Source organism: Danio aesculapii, chromosome 9, assembly GCF_903798145.1.
Source record: "Danio aesculapii chromosome 9, fDanAes4.1, whole genome shotgun sequence".
NCBI classification, from domain to species: domain Eukaryota; kingdom Metazoa; phylum Chordata; class Actinopteri; order Cypriniformes; family Danionidae; genus Danio; species Danio aesculapii.
The window spans coordinates 1,555,795-1,570,901 of NC_079443.1; the positions used below are offsets into that span (position 1 = coordinate 1,555,795).

Below are 15,107 nucleotides of genomic sequence, written 5' to 3' on the forward strand. Positions count from 1 at the left end.
GTAACTAAAACCTTAATATGTGAAATAAAAAGTAACACCTTTTTAACTTGCATTTAAGGTTTACAAACCAATTAGATCCACATTATTTGGTAAACAAAGCAAGTCTCTCATATAATATCTCTACTAAAGGACAGAAAATATTACTGTACAAACTGTATTGTAAATAAATCATATGAATATTTTCACATTAGTCAATAATATTACTGTAATTAATAAAAAAACTGAATAAATATGAATTTACACACATTTACTCAAGTAAATAAACAGAGTTAATGATGGGCTAAAAATCTGCTGAATTCTGTGCATGCATATTCCGTGTGGGCCTAGTTATAGGTTTTCACATGACGTCATTGATGACGCACGAAATTCAGATGGAGGGCAGGAACTGATTCCTCTACACAGGACTCGCTATCAGAACATCAAAATGTTTCTGTTTTATGTTGTTTATAACTGTTTAAATTACCTGAAATAAGAAATGCCGAACAGCTTTTATAGACTTCTAGGACGTTTCTGGAGACCGCGAATTATGTAGCCGGAGGTACGTATGGCTGCATTTCGTTTTTTAAGCGAACGCTGCGGGGCGGTATGACGCCATTCCTTTAGCGCTTGCCGGCTGACCGCTTGCCTTCATGTGGAGAGCTTTCCCGCCACAACCAGTTTGTCCGGTTAGCTCGTGCTGTGCGTCGGCGGACTCGAGACGCAGAGAGGATCTGACCACGACAAGCAGGTTCAAGTCCGGTGAAGAGCGGTTCCAGAAATCAGGTAAGACTAAAACAGAATCCAAGAAATAAAGCGAAGAGGTTCATAACAGGGTGAGAATGTGGTAAAATCCGAAAACGTGGTAAAAAAAATAATAATCGGACGAGGGCTTTTCTTTTTCCGGACGGCTTTTGTAAATCGTTGGTTGGGTTTAGGGCGGGCGGGTCGATCGGTAAAATGGGTGGGGGTCAGGAAAGGAGGAGGGTGGGTGGGTCATCCGGCCCATTGGCCGGTCGCCCAGTCAATCATTCAGCCAGTTGGACAGACAGGCGTTCGTTTGACAGCGGCCACTGGTGGGTTCACGCGAGAACAGCGCGGGCGCGAACGGCACTCGCTGGAGACGTCCAAGAAGCCAAAAAGGTGCACACAGCGGCCTCTCGCGGATTCGCGAAAACCAAAAACTGCAAAAATACATACCTCCCAGGACGCATTTCACGGTCTCCAGAAACGTCCTCGGGACTACGTTTTCAGAATGAGCCTGGGTTGGATAGTAGGTTTGGGCGATGTCGAGCTATTTGACATCGTACGACGTCTAATGTGAAACATCACAATGGACGATGGCACCGTCATAGGCGGCGGTGAATTAATTATTTATGAATAATTAATTAATTCATAATGAATTGCTGCTGCCATGGGGGCGGGGGTGGAGGATCGCGATTCCGGCTCAGCATCATGATGTCAAGTCTGACGTTTGTCAGTTCTGCGTAAATTGATCAATAACATTTTTGATGTCACCTCATACTTCAGTTTCTCATCAAATCTTCTAACCAATCAAATGCTCTCTAGTGTCTGACATGCCCCGCCCCTTCTTCTCATTGGCTTTCATTTGATGCGTTTGAGCTCAACCACTCTCACTGGCTGAGCTGTGAGAAAACAAAACACTATTGGCTGTTTTTTAAAAAGGGACGGGGCTACTTGATGCCCCACCCTCTTTTTGTGTTTCGATTGAGATTACGAATAAAAACAGATCATTCAAAGCTCTTCACGGGACCTTTAAGATCATTTGCTGCTGGAAGAATAAGATCAATCCACACAAAACTTTCAAAAAACACCAGTGTTGGCGTGTGGAGATGCTTCTACAGCCCGTCTGCATGCTGAGTTGACTGTAAAACTGCGGTAAACACAAAGGCAGACAGTGAACAGATGGACACACTAATCAACCTGCTGAACCCGGCTCAGTTCAGCCCCGTTTAAAGCAGGATAATGTCCCGTCAAAGACAACAACCATGACACAGGACCAATCAAGCAGTTCTATGAAAACTCAGGATTACAGCCAAGCAGCAAACACACACACACACACACACACACACTAGGCATGGGCCACTATAAGATTCTGATGGTATGATAACCATAGGCGGAGGGTGAACAAACTCCAGGGTAAGGCTAAGATATGCGCTGTCATTCACACACATACACTACGGCCAATTTAGTTCATCAATTCCCCTATAGCGCATGTGTTTGGACTGCTGGGGGAAACCGGAGCACCCGGAGGAAACCCACACCAACATGGGGAGAACATGTAAACTCCACACAGAAATGCCAACAGACTCAGCTGGGACTCGAACCAGCGACCTTCTTGCTGTGAGGCAGGCATGCTGGAGATACTGCTACCATAAAATATTGGTTAAAAAACACCTTAGGAACGATAACAGATATATTTTAGCAGTTTTAATACCCTGACTCTTCAAATCCACGGTAAACCTTGAAACCTGCAATCATCCCATGCCTAACACACACACACACACACACACACACACACTGTGAGATAAAACTCATTACTGTTATTGATCAGGATGTAGCTTTTCTTCCTTTAAGTGAACTCCCTCAGCCCATCATTGAGCGTGTGGGACGATTCCCACTACAGAAACCAGGCTACTCCAACACAGCGCACTAATGAGTGCTGTCTGCTGAGACAACAAGCACTATTTTTACTGCTCACATTAACATGTTAGGGTGTGTTGGAACAACGTCAAAGACAAAAAAAAAAGTTCCACCTGGGTGCTATTTTAATGAGAGTAATGAGAATAATACTTCATTTTAAACCTTTATTCACAGAATAATTTAACTATTATTTATTGCCTCTAAAAACATTTGTTTATAGTGTGTAAAACAATATAAAAGTTAATAATAATTGTCTTATTGAAAGAATCTTTTGATGGCTTTTCAGGATCACAGTTCAGCGCTAAAACACTAATTTATTCGATTTATTTTAATAACTATTTTGTTAATTAATAGTTTTTGTTTATATTATTTTCATGTTTTACAATTATTTGATTTATTATTATTCAAATCACAAGAAGCTTTTATTCAGTCATTAATTTTCCTTCAGCTTAGTCCCTTTATTCATCAAGGGTCGCCACAGCGGAATGAACTGCCAATTTTTCCAGCATATGCTTTACACAGCGGATGCCCTTCCAGCTGCAACCCAGTACTGGGAAACACCCATACACTCTTATTCACACATACACTCATACGGCCAATTCATTTCATCAATTCCCCTATGGCGCATGTGTTTGGACTGTGGGGGAAACCGGAGCACCCGGAGGAAACCCACACCAACACAGGGAGAACATCCACACAGAAATGCCGACTGACCAGCTGGGACTCGATACAGCGACCTTCTTGCTGTGAGGCGAGAGCGCTATACCCACTGCGCCACTGTGCTGCCCATAATCTGATTTACTATCATTTAAATCACTAGGTTTCACCCAGTTGTCAGCAATACGTTTTATAATTTAAACAAAACAATATTGACGTTCTTAGTACAAATCTGTAAGAGTCCAGCAGTGGAGTTTGGTGAAGGTGACGCCCAGATCTGGTCTCTTCATCATGGTCAAGTGTGCAGCATCCCGACTGTCCAGCACATCCACCAGCCTGACCTCATCATAGATTTTATGAAGCACTGCTCTGGAGGGTTCTGAGACATGGGGGCCAATCAAGGCTACTAGTTCCCTCGATGTGTTGTGGTTCCTCAAAGACTTGCCAAGTACCATTGCTCATTTGGCATACTTGTCAGTTGTAGCAAGGGTGACAAAAGCCTGGTTTGCCATGGCTCATGTAAACCGTCAGACCGAACCGAATACAAAGCAGTTTTTTTTTTATTTTTATATACATTTTATTATATTTATATATATTTAATCTTTAAAAGTTTCCATAGTTGTCTTGACATCACAAACACTGCTGACGCCTCAATGGAAACCCCGCCTCTGCTTTAATTTAATTGGATAATAAAGAAAATGCAAAATATGTGTTAAGTGTGATCAATCCTTAAGGATTTTTCTTGTTTATGTCCCTTTTATGAATGTTAACAATCTACAATATTACATCCCTTTCGGATTTCATTGTGTGAACATTTTTCAAAATATCTTCTTTTTGTGATCTACAGAGGAAAGTAGGCTAAGTCACTATATATAATATATAATAAAGTCATATATTATTGTCATATATACACACACTACCTGACAAAAGTCTTGTCGTGGATCTCAGTTGTAAGAGCAGCAAATAATAACTTGACTTCTAGTTGATCATTTGGAAAAGTGGCAGAAGGTGGATTTTTCTGCTGTATCACCTGTTGAGCTGCATCCCAATCATCACTAATACTGCAGAAGACCTACTGGAACCCACATGGAGCCAAGATTCTCAAAAAAAATCAGTCAAGTTTGGTGAAGGAAAAATCATGGTTTGGGGTTATATTCAGTATGGGGGCGTGCGAGAGATCTGCAACATCAACAGCCTGAGGTATCAAGACATTTGTGCTGCCCATTACATTACAAACCACAGGAGAGGGCAAACTCTCCAGCAGGATAGCGCTCCTCATACTTCAGCCTCCACATCCAAGCTCCTGAAAGCAGAGAAGGTCAAGGTGCTCAAGGATTGGCCAGCCCAGTCACCAGACATGAACATTATTGAGCATGTCTGGGGTAAGATGGAGGAGGCCTTGAAGATGAACACAAAGACTCTTGATGAACTCTGGGAGTCCTGCAAGAAGGCTTTCTTCGCCATTCCAGATGACTTTATTAATCAGTGATTTGAGTCATGTCAGAGATGTATGGATGCAGTCCTCCAAGCTCATGATGGAGTCAGACACAATATTCATTCTGTTTCCACTGCAGCATGAGCACATATTCTATACTGGACATTATTGAAGGTTCAGTGACCAGACTTTAGTCTAAGCAGAGTCAGACCTTACTGTCCGAATGAAATCATTAATAATCAAGGCATCATCATATTTTATTGAGCTCAAATAAGCGTAATCTAGAGGCCTTTACCTTTCATATAAGCCACTTCTGATAGCAAATGATCAGCTAGAAGTCAAGTTATTAGAATAAAGTCAATTTATAGTCATATATTAAAGTTAAGCTATATTGAAAGTTTACTGTAGGGCTCCAGACAATTCCTTCATCTTGTCCAACACAAATCAATTAAATTAACTTAATCGTTTTTATAAATTTAAGTGGATTGAACATAAAACGAGTTAGTTGCCCCTAAAAAGCTTATTAAAATGTTACTGTTTCAACTCATTTTAAATAAGTAGTTTGAACAAGCAGTAAAAGTGCTTGAAAATGCATTGAGTTCTCCAAACGTTTCTTTAATGCTTCCTCAAATCTGCAGCGTCACCGTTACAGGTGCTTCTCTGAACTCTGTTTGTGATTGGCCAGTGAGACGGTGTCCATGACGATAGCATTCCAGCTCCGGCATCCTGCATAATTAATGGAGTCTGTAATTGGCAGAATAATCAACTGCTGGCTCAGTTTACAAGCAGTCCAGCGGCTTTTTATAGTCTATAGGCACGTCGTCAGCACAAGAGCAGATGAATGAAAAACTGGGTTTCCTTCAGTGACTAAGGCTGCGTCAGGTCTGCCTACACACACACGCGCGCACACACACACACGTCCAATGCCTTAATTACATAATTACAATAACACAGTGCACTTAAGAAATAAAAGACGTGTGTGATAATGACTCTCAGCAAACACCACTGCAACAACTTGCAAATGTAACCTGACCACACACACACACACACACACACACACACACACAATTTTACACCATTGCCATGTCCTGAAATCAAGAACATGCAGGACAAACAGTTTTAATCAGCTACATGTAAACTAAAACTATTACAATCACCTATTATTCTTCATAAAATATAAACATCACATTGAAATATGCGTCCTCCTGGCAACACATTGGAATAAACTATGGTCACACTTTATTTTAAGGCACAATTCTCACTATTAATAAACATCAAATTATGAATTTTAGATGAATAAAGCATTCAATGTGTTTCTTTATCTATTTTGCAGGTTTATGTATTGGGCAGGATTGGGAATATAAAATAAGATCATGCTGATTATGGGCTAAGAAGTCAGTACGGTCAGTACCTAGATGGGAGACCACATGGGAAAGCTAGGTTGCTGCTGGAAGAGGTAGTGTGGCCAGCAGAGGGCGCTCAACCTGCTGTCTGTGTGGGTCCTAACGCCCCAGTATAGTGAAGAGGACTCTATACTGCTCAGTGAGTGCTGTCTTTCAGATTAGACGTTAAACCGTGGTCGTGACTCTCTGTGGTTGTTAAAAATCTCAAGATGTCCTTCAAAATAGAGAAGGGGTTTAACTTCAGCGCCCTGGCCAAATCTGCCCACTGGCTTCTGTCCATCATGGCCTCCTAACCATCCCCATATCATAATTGGCTTCATTACTCTAGGTGCGTCCCAAATCGCATACTTATGCACTATTCTACACCATTTTGTAGTATAAATAGTGCAGTCACACTGAAAACGTTACGAATAGTAAGTGCACTTTAATTACCCGGATGATGCACTCAATCAACCGGTAAAATGAAGTGTGTAATGATCACTTCACGCACTTAACGACGGCAGTTTTGCTCATGTAGCGGAAGGGGCGGAGCTATCGGGTGCACATGTTGGATAACTTTATTTATTTTGGATTGTGAAAGCAAAATTCTCCATCGAGAGTGATTATAGCGCCTCCCGATGGTGAATGCAGTTATACTAATATCAGGTATTTTGGGTAGTTTGTTCATTTATTTCACTGATTTGGCAACCGTCAAACGTCATCAGGGAAACGGTTTTAATTTCTGCTTAGTAAAATAAACATTAGTGCTCCATTTGAGACGACACTACATAAATATACTATGCTGCTGAGTGTGTAAGTGCATAAGTGCATAGTGTGCCATTTGGGACACAGCTTCTGTCTCCTATCCGTCACGTCATCCAGGTGAATGCTGCACTCTGGTGGTGGATGAGGAGATTCCGTCCAACAATGTGTGAAGCGTTTTGAGCGCTATATGAATGTAATGAACTGTTATTATTATTACTGTAAAAATGCTGGGTTCCCAGCCTGATCTCACGAGAAAAACGTAAGTATTTTACGATTTGACAGTTTAGTGGCTAATTCATACGAATTCGTACGAGTTCAGTCGTACGAAATTGTACGATTTTAAAAAAGAGGCGTGGCACCTAACCCCACCCCTAAACCCAACCGTCATTGGCGGATGAGCAAATTGTACTAAATTGTACGAATTAGATCGTACGAATTAGCCACTAAATCAAAAAGTTACGAATTGCTGTGAGATTGTGTTGGGGTTCCACACAATTCCTTCATGTTAAGTTAAGTAGATTCAACAAAAAACACTTAAGTTACCGTTAAAAAATTGATAAATTGTGTTGTCTCAACTCATTTGAAAAATAAGTCGCTTTCAGCATTCTTCAAAATATCTTCTTCAGTGTTCAACAGAAGAAAAAAACTCATAAAAGGTTTGGAAGCACTTGAGGATGAACAAATAGTGAGTAAATTAAAACATTTTTGGGTGAACTCTTCCTAGCTTCAAAATTCTCTCATTTTAAACCTTTATACTTTGCCACTATCCTACACACGGTTAGGTTTTACTCATTTATAAGCAAAACAACGTGATGATTTGTTTCTTGAAAAAAATATGAGTGTTGCTTTCAAGTTATGTGAAATATTAAGGCAGACAATTTATGTGAATTCAATGTTTTCTACGTGCAGTTGAAGTCAGAATTATTTGCCCTCTTGTATATTTTCCCTCAATTTCTGTTTAACAGAGAGAAGATTTGCTCAACACATTTATAATCATAATAGTTTTAATAACTCATCTCTAATAACTGATTTATTTCCTCTTTGTCATGATGACAGTAAATAATATTAGACTAGATATTCTTCAAGACACTAGTATTCAGCTTAAAGTGACATTTAAAGGCTTTACTAGGTTAATTAGGGTAAAGTTAGGGTAATTAGGCAAGTTATTGTATAACAGTGGTTTATTCTGTAGACAATCCAAAACTAATATTGCTGAAGCGGGTTAATAATATTGACCTTAAAATGACTTTAAAACTATTAAAAACTGCTTTTATTCTAGCTAAAATAAAACAAATAAAACTTTCTCCAGAAGAAAAAATATTAGAGGAAATACTGTGAGAAATTCCTGAATCTGTTATTCATTTTGTTTATTAAAATCTTTGAAAAAGGATGACTGATGTTTTAGACTCTTTATTATGCTACTTTTCTAAATTGATGTCGATGCAGACACTAAAATGTCTCACAGAGAAAAGTAAAGCAAAGCAAATCTGCATCTTCATCCAAACTTCTCCTTTTATGTTCTGCAGAAAAACGGTCAGCCTGGTTTGGAGAACTGTGATGGTGAGTAATTGATGTTTGTGTCTGAGCTGCTCCTTAAAATAACAGAAGAGAAGTGTCAAAATATCCTCAAAAGAGTCCGTGGGTCTTCAGGGGTTCAACTGTATGGTGTTATAAAGCTACAATAATTAATTTAAAGCAGTTCTTTATTCGTTCTGGTACTGAAAGTGCTGTATTTAAGTTGACTATTTTAAAACATAATACATGCTGAGTGAACATGTTATCTCAAAACTAATGCTGAAGTCAGTTATTCTATAAAAATGTGTGCTTTGTGTCGAAATGTCTGTCTGCACCAGAGGTGGGCAAACTACGGCCATATGCAGCCCGCTGAACACTCATCCGGCCTGCGAGGGAGTTTTAAAATGCTGCTTCTGAGTAACGGTTTGGTTTCAGAATTAGCAAATTAATGATGCAATACAAGTGAACGCCATTAGATGGCAGTATTGCACGCGGTACAGTTAGTGCAACCCGTAGAATTAGAACACACTCTCGGATATTAAATGCACTCGACTGTTAATGACTGAAAATGAGTCAGGCAAAAGAAATCGACTCTGAATGTCGTGTGTTTAAGGAAGAACGGACAACAAAATTTTCTCACCAATATCGGACAGAAAGCGCTAGGTCTAATCTGGCAAGAAAGTATTGCTGCTTTTACAGACTACAACCTAAGAGGCCGATTACAATGAATGCGCATCTACGTTCCAAAAACGCGAGGTGCACCGCACTGCCTTTTGTTGACAAGAAAAAAGAAGGCAATGACTGAATCAGCTGGGTATTTTACGAGGGTGTTGCTGTTGCTATTAATATAACTTTATTTTCAGGCTCATTGTTCACATTAACACACTCATAATAACATGACGGAATAACAAAGACTACGATTCTTCTGTTTTAGCTCATAGTTTTATATTGATTGATATGAACATATTAATACAAGCTCAAAGGAGATTTTTGTGATTTTGACTCAAATTATATAACAATTGCCCCAATCAGTTTCCTCAAACCGTTTGAGTAGCTATACAGTTGTTTTGGAATCGATGCATTTAAGTCAGTGGTCTCAAAGTCAATTCCTGGAGGGCCGCAGCTCCGCACAGTTTAGCTCCAACTCACACCTGCTTAATAGTCTTGAACACCTTGATTAGTTGGATCAGCTGTGTTTGATTAGGGTTAAAGCAAAACTGTGCAGAGCTGCGGCTCTCCAGGAATCCAGTTTGAGACCTTTGGTTCAAGTTATCTGAACTCATACAGACCTCATAATTGAACTTAAAATGATTAAGTTACTAATACTCGAAATGTTGGATGATAACTCAAATAGTATAAGTGTATATGATTCAGTAAGTTTACAGTACTCAAACCATTTGATTTAAAAACTCAAACATTTAGCCGCAATCGGTTTCCTTAAACGGTTTGAGTTAACAGGTTTTAAAGTGAAAAAAATGTTAAAACAATCTACAAAATGTTTTTTAATTAGCAAATAATACAAATATTACAAGTGTAAACATTAGTGGACATTAATTGGCATGCTTGCTTCTTTTTGTATCATCAATCTGGCAACCTGCTGAAGTCATCAAAGCGAAGAAACGCTGCATTAGACACGACTCGCATAAGAGCTATTGTTTTAGTTAGTCCATGCAAAAATTGGTAACACATTAGCTTAAGTAATAATTCACACCATTTACTACTTGCTTATTACCTGATTATTATTAAGATGTGAACTGTTTATTAGTATTTACATCCATAATCCTACCAAATAACTAAATAATCAGCAGCTAATTAGTAGTTTATTGAGCCAAAAGAGCAAATTAATGTTTATTAAAAGCATGAGATGTTACTTCACACTAGAATTAAACATTTTATAACACAGTATAGCTTTATTAGTGCATTAACATAAGGTTTTTTTAAGCTAATTATTAAAATTTGAGGATTTAAGAAGCTGATGATCATTAAACGCACTCTCAAATTTTTGTGAAAAGGGTTCACGGATTAGAAAAGACTGAAAAAAATTATTAACTGGGATTAAAAATTTTAAGGTGGTTGCAAAAAATATGTGCTGAATTTAAACAAACACATTAAGCTAACTATTCCTAAATTTCTTTGTTTAAATTCAGCCCATATAAATAGTTTGCAACCACTTACCTTAAAAAAAATTGTAAATCCAATTAATCATTTTTTTCAGCATACTGCTTTCCAGCATTCTTCAAAATATCTTCTTTTGTGTTTAACAGAATGTCGTTAAAGATTTTAAACACTTTAGAGTCAGTAATCAGTAAATAAATGTTTATTTTTTAGGTGAACTGTCTCTTTAAACATCAGGTGTGTTGACTTTTAGATGTTCTGGATCACAAAGAGTTAAATTATGGAGGACTCAACAAACCAAAACTAGCCATCTTAAATTAACTTAGCAACTGCTCAGTATTACCTCAGTAAGCTTAAACAGGGAAATGCTGTCATCTCTATTAGACACTGCAATGTCACTCCCTGACCTTGGGTTTTTTAACCAAAACAATGATATGAAATCCCTCATAATCAGGTAAGATGAGCATGTTTTCTGCAATGCCAAAACCTGAAGTGTTCAACACTGATATTCAGCACAGCACCATCACATAAACAAGCGGTGTGTGTTTCAGCCAAATCAACGACTTAAAGGGGCAGTTCACACACAAATTCACTATACTCTCTCTCTCGCGAGTTTATTTCGTCTGTTTAACACTAAAGAAGACATTTAAAAGCTGAAAACCATCGAGTAACAGAGTAGGAATGACAAATACTATGAAAGTCGATGGTAGCGCTTTCAGCATTCTTCAAACTATCTTCTTTTGTGTCCAAACAGAAGAAACTCGTGTTTGAAACAACTAAAAGGTAACATAAATGATGACAGAATATTCATTATAATGTGAACTACCCCTTTAATATGCAATTAAGGATATCGATCAAGCGTATAATGTTATGCTAATATATATAACAACACGTATAGGAATACACAACACACACATCCGTGCTGTAAGTTGCGGTAATGAGCCGTGAATAACTCCAGATGAGACTTTACCATCTGCAAAGATGCGTGACTGCCATTCATCCCTTTTAATCAGCTTATCAATATCTAGAGGACACTAGCGACTCAAAACACTTGGCCCTGAATGAAATTAGCCGTCGGTTTGTGTGGAAATGACACAGAATAAAGCAGGAAAGGAGAGCGGTACGTACCAGCGGTTCGGTGTCCACATCATTACCATCATCATCATCTCTTGGCGCAGAAAGCCGACGCTGCCGTGAATTAGCGAAGCGGTCGCCGAACAGAAAGCTGTTTATCCGGTTATCCCAGCGCTCGGTTCCGCGGACAGTCGGTTATATCGGAGGAGGATGTCGAGGTGAGGTGAATTAAGTGCAGAAAGTGAGGGGAAAGTGCTGTGTGTGGCTGGAATTGGAGGCAGTTTAGACGGATGCTGCGGTAACGCTGACTGGAGGTCTGCGGTAAAACCTGGACAGGATCTCATCCTGAAACCGCAGACGCTGGAGACACGCAAAACCCGGAGACGGAGCTCTGCTAGATGGGAGCCTTGAATGATTCATGTTAGTTAATAAATTCGCCATTAAATTAAATTTTATTAACGTCTACCTATTCCCCGAACCTCACAGTAATGTGAAAACAGCAATTATAGCAAGTATTATTTATATTATTGATTAAATTACCCATTAAATTGTATTTTATTAACGTCTATTCCAACCCTAAACCTCACAGTAATGTGAAAACAGCAATTATAGCAAGTATTATTTATATTATTGATTAAATTACCCATTAAATTGTATTTTATTAACGTCAATTCCAACCCTAAACCTCACAGTAATGTGAAAACAGCAATTATAGCAAGTATTATTTATATTATTGATTAAATTAGCCATTAAATTGTATTTTATTAACGTCTATTCCAACCCTAAACCTCACAGTAATGCATGAACTGTAATTATACCAAATATTATTCATATTATTTATTAAATTACCCATTAAATTGTATTTTATTAACGTCTATTCCAACCCTAAACCTCACAGTAATGCATGAACTGTAATTATACCAAATATTATTCATATTATTTATTAAATTACCCATTAAATTGTATTTTATTAACGTCTACCCCTACCCCAAACCCTCACCGTAATGTAAATAAAGCAATAATACCAAATATTATTCATATTTTTTGGTAAATTACTGTTACATGTCCATGCATTTATTATTTATTTATCTGTTACTTTGTCGCCCTCTAGTGTTTTGTTGCTGTTTGTGTTTTGATTGCGTAGACTCAACGCTTGGTTGTTCAGTTAATAAAATCCCTTGATCGACCCGTTTGTGTTCTCCCTTATTTGATGACCTGGTCGTAACAATATATTTTAATAATGAAAAAGAAAGAAAAAATAAAAACACAAAAGCCAGAAAAAAAAATTAATAAATACATATTAATAAAAAATAAAAATAATATATATATATATATATATATATATATATATATATATATATAAATAAATAAATATTAATAAATAAATATATATATATATATATATATATATATATATATATATATATATATATATATATATATATATATATATATATATATATATATATATATATATATATATATATATATATATATACACACACATTTATATAGAAAAAATATATAATATATTATAGAAAAAAAAGAAAAAATAAACGAGAGAGAAATAAGAAAATATATACAAAAGAAAATGAGAAATAGAAAAAAGAAAAAGCAAAAATAGAGAAAAAAATGAATGAGAAACAACAGCTTATTTTAATACAACCTACAGTACAGGACGATGAGATATCGGTCAAAAAAATAAATACATACATAGAAATAAATCAAAATGAATTAAACCATGTTAATTCCCTGGCATTTCTGTGTGGAGTTTGCATGTTCTCCTCGTGTTGGCGTGGGGTGCTGGGTGCTCCGATTTCCCCCACAGTCCAAACACATGCGCTATAGGGGAATTGATTAACTAAATTGGCCGTAGTGTATGAGTGTGTGAATGAGCGTATAATAGCTGGAATAGTTGTTGGTTCATGCCACTGTGGCGACCTCTGAAATGGAGACCATGAAAAAGGAAAATGAAAGATTGAATAATAATAATAATAATAAAAATACTATGAAAGTCAAAGAGTAAATGACAGAATTTAGATTTTTGGGTGAACTGCCCCTTTAAATACACCGTCTCCACCTGCTGGACAGTGACTTGCATCACATCAAGTCTTTACATTCTTCATCTCCACCTCTCCAATTACTTAAACAGTTCATTTCATCATCATTCTCATGGATTCAATTGGATGCTTGATTCTGATTGGTTGATGATCATAGGTGTCTAGTTATTGACAGATAAACATGCGGCTAAAGTAGTTCTGAGTGCATTACAGCTGTGCATTACTGAGCAGTGTGAGGACATAAACAACATCTGAACAGTGTTTTCAGCTGTGGAGACCAAAGGAGAAGCAAAATAATTCACTCTAATCTGTTGAATTATTAGAAAGATTAATGCACACCCACCTCAGACAACTAACAGAGTCAATTATACCGTCCGTATACTCTATGGCAGTCTTACTATTAGTAAGAAAGAAATAACACTATTTCACAGAGTTTCATTTGTCAAACTCTTTTTATTTGGTCATTTTATACACATCTGACAGATATATAAAGACCACTAGAGAGCTTAGCCTCTTCTGAAAGTTTTGCTAATTGTGAGATTATTCAACAAAAAAAAAAATTATGACAAGGTATATACTCGACCCAACATCACTCCAAACCTGTATGGCAAACAAAAATACACAAAGTCAATGTTGTTTTGGATCCCATTGACTTTCGTTGTGTGGAGAAAAACATTAATTGAAAAAAAATAAAATAATAATAATAATAATTAAAAAGAAAAAAAAAAGATTGAGAGAAATTGAGATAAAAAAGAGACAAAATCGTAATCACAAAAGAAAGAAAAGATAAAAAAACAACGAAAAGAAGAAAAAGAAAATAGAAAAAATAAACACAAAAGAAGTCAGAAAAAAGCATACATATATAAACAAATAAAAAAAAATAAATTAAGAAGATAAAGAAAAAAGGAAAAAAGAAAGAAAAAATAGAAGATAAAGAAAAAAAGAGAAGGAAAAAATAGAAAAAAGAAAATATAAACAAAAAAGAAAAACGAGAAAAAAAAGGAAAAAGAAAATGTAAACAAAAGAAAAAAGAAATAGAAAAAAGAAAGAAAAAAGGAAAAACTATGAAAAAGACAACAAAACTAATCAAACAGAAAACAGAGAAAAAAAAACTAAATGGGAGAAAAAATAAATTAATTAAAAAAACAAGAAACCAGAGGAAAATATAAATGAAAGAAAAGAAAAAGAAAAAAATTAAAGAGTTTTTGTGAGAGAATTTGAGAGATTGAGAGAATTTTTTTCTAAAAAGACAAAACTTTATCATAAAAAAAAGTAACAAAAAACAACAAAAAACAGAGAAAATAGAAAAAAAAACAATGCAAGAAACCAGAATAAAATATAAACAAAGAGAAAGAAAATAAAAGAAAAAAAAAAACAGAAAGAACAAATACAAAAAAACTAAAGAAACAAACAAGAAAAGAATGAATAAACAAAAGGAAATAAGAAAAAAAGAAATATTTAATG

At 36.5% G+C, this 15,107-nt stretch overlaps 1 protein-coding gene across 1 annotated transcript in view; it reads right to left on the reverse strand.

Moving 5' to 3' along the window:
* osbpl6 (oxysterol binding protein-like 6) overlaps positions 1-11,870 on the reverse strand; it is an 80,606-nt gene extending 68,736 nt beyond the window's left edge. The window contains exon 1 of the mRNA XM_056465649.1: positions 11,638-11,870. The gene's annotated coding sequence lies outside the window, so the exon portion shown is untranslated. The remainder of the gene's footprint in view (positions 1-11,637) is intronic.
* Positions 11,871-15,107: the final 3,237 nt, after the last annotated feature.